Raw genomic sequence first — 8,112 nt, 5'->3', positions numbered from 1 at the left:
TACATATTGCTTATTAGTAGGACTACGATTAGTCTCATATCTCCTATTTCCCCAGTTGTCCACCTTGGGACTTGTTTGACACTCTAGACAGGTCTCGTTATACTTATACACAGCTATATTAGTGGCAGAAGCATTCCTAACGGTGGTAGCACATTCATGAATATGTGCATAGGTATACCAACAGCCACACCGTTTATAGGAACTTATTAGCCTTAGTATTTGTGTTCTGTGTATTACAGCCAGCTCTTTATTCGTTTGGAGTTTATTAGCTGTTTTTCTAGGTGGTCACATGTGGGAGAATATACAATATTGATCTTCCATCATTGTAGCAATATATTATATACCTAGTGAGCACACACTGATTGGTGTGCATTTATTTCGTGCCTATATATAGCTACGTTTTGACCAGTCTCACATTTCACTACTATCACCTTGAGACCTGTTTTTCACCTAGACAGGTGATTTTGCAGCCCCTCCCCACCTTTGCTCATACCTAACTACCACTATTAAGGAATACTGCATATCAGTTCTCTGGACACGTTTCATCTAATTCACCTCAAACTGTCCTTCTATTACATTAACCCGGAGTGTCATATATTCTCATCTTAGGGTTAACATATATGTGTGTCATTTGATGTATTTTAACACCCATTATTTTAATTAGTTTAGCATTAAAGATTATTTTTAATATTATCATTACACTTCATATGGGTCATTGAGTGCTTTATGTGGGTTCTTTTCTCTATGTTGTTAACTTATTATGTCACCCATCAGCACCGTACCCCCATACATTTACTTAACATTTAGCTGAAGCGGGGTTCACCAATATAGTACTTTGAAGAAAACATGTAGAAAGATATTCTGGGGTGAGACGAGAGACAGGCATTCTGGGGGAAGAGATAACAGAGAGAACATCTGGACAGGGGAGAGGCTGGGAGGGCTGAGGGAGAGAGAAACATGCCGGGGGGGAGGAAGAGAGATAAATAAATGTTGGGGGGGGCAAGAGGAAAAACCATGCGGAAGGTGGGGGGCAGCAAGAGAAAGTCTTGCTGAGTGAGAGGGGAGAGAAATACATGCTTGTGGAAGAGGAGAGAGAAAAACATGCTAGGGGGAGATAAATAAATGCTAGGAGAGATAAATACATGCTGGTTTGGAGTGAAAGACATGCTGATAGGAGAGATACATGCTGGAGGGGTGGGGAGAGAAACATGCTGGGGAAAGAGGAGAAAGACAAGCTGGGGGAAGAGGAGATAGAAAGACATGCTTGGAAAAGCGGAGATGAAAGACACATTGGGGGAGAGGAGAGAGACATTCTGGGGGGTGGAGAGAGAAGACATGATGGGGAAGAGTAGAGAGAAGGACATGCTGGAGAAGAGGAGATAGAAAGACATGCTGGGGAAGAGGATATAGAAAGACATGCTGGGGAAGAGGAGAGAGAAAGACATGCTGGGGAAGAGAGAGAGAGACATGCTGGGAAAGAGGAGAGAGACATGCTGGGGGGGGAGAGAAAGACATGATGGGGGAAGAGTAGAGAGAAGGACATGCTGGAGAAGAGGAGATAGAAAGATATGCTGGGGAAGAGGAGAGAGACATGCTGGGGAAGAGGAGAGAGAAAGACATGATGGGGAAGAGTATAGAGAAGGACATGCTGGAGAAGAAGAGATTGAAAGACATGCTGGGGAAGAGGAGAGAGGCATGCTGGGGAAGAGCAGAGAGACATGCTGGGGAAGAGGAGAGAGACATACTGGGGAAGAGGAGAAAGATATGCTGGGGAAGAGGGGAGAAAGACATTATAGGGGAAGAGGAGAGAGAAAGAAATGCTGGGAAAAGAGGAGAGAGAAAGACATGTTAGGGGGAGAGGAGAGAGAAATACATGCTTAGGGAGGAGAGAGACACGGGGGAGAGGAGAGATGGATATTCTGGGGGGGAAGAGGAGAGAGAAAGACACATTGGAGAAAGAGGAGCGAGAAAGACATGCTCGGGGTGGAGAGAGAAAGACATGCTCGAGGGAGAGCAGAGAGAGACATGCTGAGGGAGGAGAGCGAAACAAATGCTGGGGGAAGAGGAGAAAGACAAGCTGGGGGAAGGGGAGAGAGAAAGACATGCTTAGGGAGGAGAGAGACACGGGGGAGAGGAGAGATAGACATTCTGGGGGGGAAGAGGAGAGAGAAAGACATGCTGGGGGGAGGAGAGAGAAAGATACATTGGAGAAAGAGGAGCGAGAAAGACATGCTCGGGGATGAGAGAGAAAGACATGCTGGGGGAGAGCAGAGAGACATGCTGAGGGAGGAGAGCGAAACAAATGCTGGTGGAAGAGGAGAAAGACAAGTTGGGGGAAGGGGAGAGAGAAAGACATGCTGGGGAGGAGTGAGAGGGATGATAGGGGAAGAGGAGAGAGAAAGACATGCTGGGAAAAGAGGAGAGAGAAAGAAATGTTGGAGAGAGACATTCTGGGGGGTGGAGAGAGAAAGACATGATGGGGAAGAGGAGAGAGAAGACATGTCGGAGGAGAGGAGAGAAGGGGGGAGGAGAGAGAAATACATGCTGGGAAAAGAGGAGAGGGAAAGACATGGGGGGAGAGGAGAGATAGACATTCTGGGGGTGGAGAGAGAAAGACATGATGGGGAAGAGGAGAGAGAAAGACATGCTGTGGGGAGAAGAGAGAAATACATGCTTAGGGAGGAGAGAGACATGTTGGGGGGAAGAGAGAAAGACATGATGGTGGAAGAGGAGAGAGAAGGACATGCTGGGGAAGAGAAGAGAGAAGGACATGCTGGGGAAGAGAAGAGAGAAAGACATGCTGGGGAAGAGAAGAGAGAAAGACATGCTGGGGGAGAAGAGAGAAAGACATGCTGGGGGAGAAGAGAGAAAGACATGCTGGGGGAGAAGAGAGAAAGACATGCTGGGGAAGAGAAGAGAGAAAGACATGCTGGGGGAGAAGAGAGACAGACATGCTGAGGGAGGAGAGAGACATGATGGGGGAAGAGGAGAGAGGAAGAGATGTTGGGGGAAGAGGAGAGAGAAAGATGACAGGGAAGAGGAGAAAGAAAGACATGCTTGGGGAAGGAGATAGAAAAACATGCTGGGGGAAGGAGAGAGAAAGACATGTTGGTGGAGAGGAGAGACAAACACATGTTGGGGGGAGTAGAGAGAAAGTCATTGTAGGGGAGAGGAGAGAGGAAAATATGCTGGGAGGGAGGAAAGAAAAATACATGCTAGAAGTGAGGCGAGAGAAAGACATGCTGGGGGAAGAGAGAGACATTAGGTAAAAAGAAAAACATGAAGGTTAAAGAGAGAGTCAAGGGGGATATAAGAGAAAGACATTGGAGGTAGGCGATGGATAAGGGGAAAAGAAATTGAGAAACACATTAAAAGATGGAAAGAAGAAAAATACATTGAAGAAGAGTAACAGAGAAAAAAAGAGAGAGAGAGAGAGAGACATTAGGGGCATGGGGAGAGAGAAAGACATGAGGGGGAGGAAGAAACACATGCCCAGGCAAAGTTGACTGAATGCTGTAACATTTGCGGGGGTCCCATTCTTTAAATTTGTCTTGGGACAATAAAAATCTGTTGGTTGTTCTGGCTGTTGCTCAGTGCTGAGTCTGAGTACATTGGATATAATGTGCACATCTTTTGGATCAGGCTTTTTGTTGACTATGTTGCTTGTATATATACAGTATGTTTTATTGTACTACACTCATACGAGTTCTAGAGACAGTCATCCTTGCCTGTAGTCTAGTGTTGATGGACCGGTGCGCTTTGTAACTTTGTCTCTGTATTTGTACAAATGTGTACAGTGCTTGCTGGTATATAGTATAGAAGTGACTGTGTTTGTAAGAAGTAGTACAGCTCAACCCCGTTATAGCGCGGTCCTCGGGGGCCACCCGATCCGACCGCGCTAGAACCGGGGTCGCATTAATTTTTTTTTAAAATGGCCGCCGCGCGCCTGATCGGGAGGGAGGGAGTGAGGAGGGAAGGAAGGAAGAGGTGGCCGGAAGCCCTACACGTCCCCTAGCAACGGCGTGTCCAGCCGCAACCTGCTCCTTACCTCCCACCACCGGCATCCTTTTCCTCCCCCCCAAGGCCCCCACACCTACCGGCCCTCCGCGGCATAGCCCACGCGGCCCTCCGAGTCCCAGCCTGCTCCTCACTCACTCCTCCTGACACCCCCCCTCCTCCCGACACCCCCCCTCCTCCTGATGCCAGCTCCGCTCCGATCTCAGCAGCCGACACCAAAGGTAGGGAGGGGGAGTGGGAGGTGTGGTGTAGTGTGCTGTGAGTGCTGTGAGAGTGTGTTGTGAGTGCTGTGAGAGTGTGCTGTGTGCTGTGAGAGTGTGCTGTGAGTGCTGTGTGCTGTGAGAGTGTGCTGTGAGTGCTGTGTGCTGTGAGAGTGTGTTGTGAGTGCTGTTTGCTGTGAGAGAGTGCTGTGTGCTGTAAGAGCTGTGTGCTGTGAAAGTGTGCTGTGAGAGTGTGCTGTGAGCAGTGTGCAGTGAGAGTGTGTGCTGTGAGCAGTGTGCAGTGAGAGTGTGTGCAGTGAGAGTGTGTGCAGTTAGTGCTGGGAGTGTGTGCAGTGTGCAGTGAGAGTGTGCAGTGTGCAGTGAGAGTGAGTGCTGGGAGTGAGTGCTGGGAGTGTGTGCAGTGGTGCAGCGAGAGTGTGTGCAGTGAGTGTGTGTGCAGTGAGTGTGTGTGCAGTGAGTGTGTGTGCAGTGAGAGTGTTTAAAAAAAATATTCTTTTTTTTTTAAAAACGTGAGTCACGTGAAAACCGCGGTATAACCGAATTCGCATTATAACGGGTCGCGCTATAACAGGGTTGAGCTGTATATATTTTTAAAAATATCATTGCTGTATTAGATGGATTGTATCATATTTTAATAATATAAAAATAGGAAATTACTTTATTTAGTTAATATTTCACTTTATTGTTGTAAAGAGTTGGTCTCCTTCTAACTAAGGGTTTTACTTGGAATCCACCGAAGCTGCCGTTTGGGCTGATTTAGAATTATTCCCTAAAACAACTTCCCTTCTCTTGTGGCTAAAGTATTTCCTCTTTAATGTTCAAAATGACTCTGTGTTATTGCATATTCTTAATAATTACATTGTAAACAGGAAGCTAATGTACACTGAAGATATAGAGTATTACACAATACTTTCCAATTAGACGTAAGACATAGATGAGAAGTTTCATTTATCTATCTGACATCAAAAATTAAACTAATGGGTCAGGTTTGGAGTTTTTACAATATTGTATATTTAACAACTGCTTACATTTTTACACTATGAATGTGAGATGTTTACCCTATCTGTGGATTTAAACTTCTGCACTATGAATAGTATGGGCAATTTATCCCTGAGGTGCATTTTTTACACGATGTGTAAGGTGAAAATACACATTTAATCAAAATTGCACCTAGTACTAGAAACACAGAGTATTTGTATTTTTTTTTAGATGTCCTACCAGCAAAACTGCAGCTAAACTGGAACTAAAAATGGCATTATATTTATAACAGGAAAATCTCAAACAGCTTTTAGATGTATTGTATTGTATGTCTTTATTTATATAGCGCCAAAAGTGTACTCAGCGCTTTACAAAGAATACAGTACAGGGAATTTAAAAAATACAATAAGTGCAGCAAAAATCAGACAATGGGAAAGGAAATCCCATTTTAAATGTTTAAAATTTATTTTTATTTTTTTAAACGGGAGCCACGTGAAAACCGCGGTATAACCGAATTCGCGTTATAACGGGTCGCGCTATAACAGGGTTGAGCTGTATATATTTTTAAAAATATCATTGCTGTATTAGATGGATTGTATCATATTTTAATAATATAAAAATAGGAAATTACTTTATTTAGTTAATATTTCACTTTATTGTTGTAAAGAGTTGGTCTCCTTCTAACTAAGGGTTTTACTTGGAATCCACCGAAGCTGCCGTTTGGGCTGATTTAGAATTATTCCCTAAAACAACTTCTCTTCTCTTGTGGCTAAAGTATTTCCTCTTTAATGTTCAAAATGACTCTGTGTTATTGCATATTCTTAATAATTACATTGTAAACAGGAAGCTAATGTACACTGAAGTTATAGAGTATTACACAATACTTTCCAATTAGACGTAAGACATAGATGAGAAGTTTCATTTATCTATCTGACATCAAAATTTAAACTAATGGGTCAGGTTTGGAGTTTTTACAATATTGTATATTTAACAACTGCTTACATTTTTACACTATGAATGTGAGATGTTTACCCTATCTGTGGATTTAAACTTCTGCACTATGAATAGTATGGGCAATTTATCCCTGAGGTACATTTTTTACATGATGTATAAGGTGAAAATACACATTTAATCAAAATTGCACCTAGTACTAGAAACACAGAGTATTTGTATTTTTTTTTAGATGTCCTACCAGCAAAACTGCAGCTAAACTGGAACTAAAAATGGCATTATATTTATAACAGGAAAATCTCAAACAGCTTTCAGATGTATTGTATTGTATGTCTTTATTTATATAGCGCCAAAAGTGTACTCAGCGCTTCACAAAGAATACAGTACAGGGAATTTAAAAAATACAATACTGTAAGTGCAGCAAAAATCAGACAATGGGAAAGGAAATCCCTGCCCCGAAGAGCTTACAATTTAAGAGGTTTGAGGGGAAACTTACAGAGACAGCAGGTGAGGGAATAAGTGCTGTAGATGGGTGTTAAATGAAAAGGTTAACACCATTTAAAGGTGAAGAGATGGCAGGGAGGCGTGGGTGAGAGCAGGTGTGTATGTCTGGCTTCAGGCTTAGGGGAGATCCCCAGCAGCAGGAAGGAGTAGATAGAGGGTATGAATAGAGGATTTGTGTGGGTGTTTTTTTATTGAGGGGTAAAGAAGTTGGAGATATATGAATAGAGTTGGAGACATGGGGCTGGTAGACAGAAATGTGTATTTTGAAAAGAAGCAAGGTCAGAGCAAATATAAATAGTAGCAGCAGCATGGCAGCAGTAGTTTAGTGCTGAGATGTGTGGTCTGGGATAGAAAATGTCCACCTTTCCAACGTAGTTCACATCCAGGATTGAGGGTCCGTAGGTGTTCTGTAGTCCCCTTGATTCACTTTAATTGATATGTTGTGCTATGGTTTGCTCAGGTTTTGCAGATGGGAGACTGCAATAAAGAATCCCCACTGTTTTAAAAGCGGCAGTCCAAGCTTCTGTTTTTTATTTTATTTCCCTTTAATACAGTATTGCATCAATAAAATCCACACAATGATAAGAAATTAGGTAAATTGCAGATCAATCTGTTCTCCCTTGATCGATCGGCGAAGATTCGACTCAGAGGTTCACTAAATTGCTGTCAGTGCAGCAGAAGAAGACCAAAGATGCAAAGTTCAGTGGGGAAGATCATGTGGCCAGGAAGTCACTAGATATAATTGGTGCACTGCTAGAGAGCGGGCAGAGCTCAAAAAGGGCCAGAGCCTGTTTCAGAAGAGGAAGGGGATGTGAATTTGTAAATGGTTGCTATAGAAACAAAAAATGCTTGTTACTTTATAATACATACATAAAAAATGACAGAGTGAATTAAAAAAAAATATTTTCTCATAGTACAGAACTGATGTATTTGAAAAAAACACACATGTAGTATATTGCTTTGTCTGCAGCTTTAATTTACTAGCTGTTAATACAGTGAGGTCATATGAGAAGATGACGATATAAGCAACATGTTACATTAATGGAATTTGGACTCTCATTGCACTGTTAATTGTGTTCACTGACAAGGTATGAGCCTGTGATATAATTAATTTTAATAACTTGAACATTTCAATGTTCTGCAAAAACCCATAACTATCTTGAATGTTAGTACTATTAAGGCATCATACTCTGCAATATAAGAATGTGAATATACAATAATCTAAAAAAAAAATACATTTCTAGAAGTGTTGCTATTGCATTTATTGTAATCAGGAGCTTATTTTAATCCGTTTGGAGCGTGTTTTTATACACCCACACCAGAGTTGGAAGGTGCAACTCTTGTGCAAAAATGACAACATGGTGTAAACTCAGGTCTTAATTTAGGGTAATTTTAAGAAGGTGCAAGTTAACAACTAAGGACCAGATTCACAAAGCCCTGT

General features: G+C 42.5%; 1 protein-coding gene across 2 annotated transcripts in view; it reads left to right on the top strand.

Annotated features, from left to right (window-relative positions):
* The window catches only part of ST8SIA4 (ST8 alpha-N-acetyl-neuraminide alpha-2,8-sialyltransferase 4), a 200,978-nt gene that overhangs the window by 175,654 nt on the left and 17,212 nt on the right, over positions 1-8,112 (top strand). The gene's annotated exons all lie outside the window — the stretch shown is intronic.

Source organism: Ascaphus truei, chromosome 1 (assembly GCF_040206685.1).
Source record: "Ascaphus truei isolate aAscTru1 chromosome 1, aAscTru1.hap1, whole genome shotgun sequence".
Classification (NCBI taxonomy): domain Eukaryota; kingdom Metazoa; phylum Chordata; class Amphibia; order Anura; family Ascaphidae; genus Ascaphus; species Ascaphus truei.
Note: the sequence above shows the minus strand (reverse complement) of the source record. Positions and strands in the feature narration are given on the sequence as shown.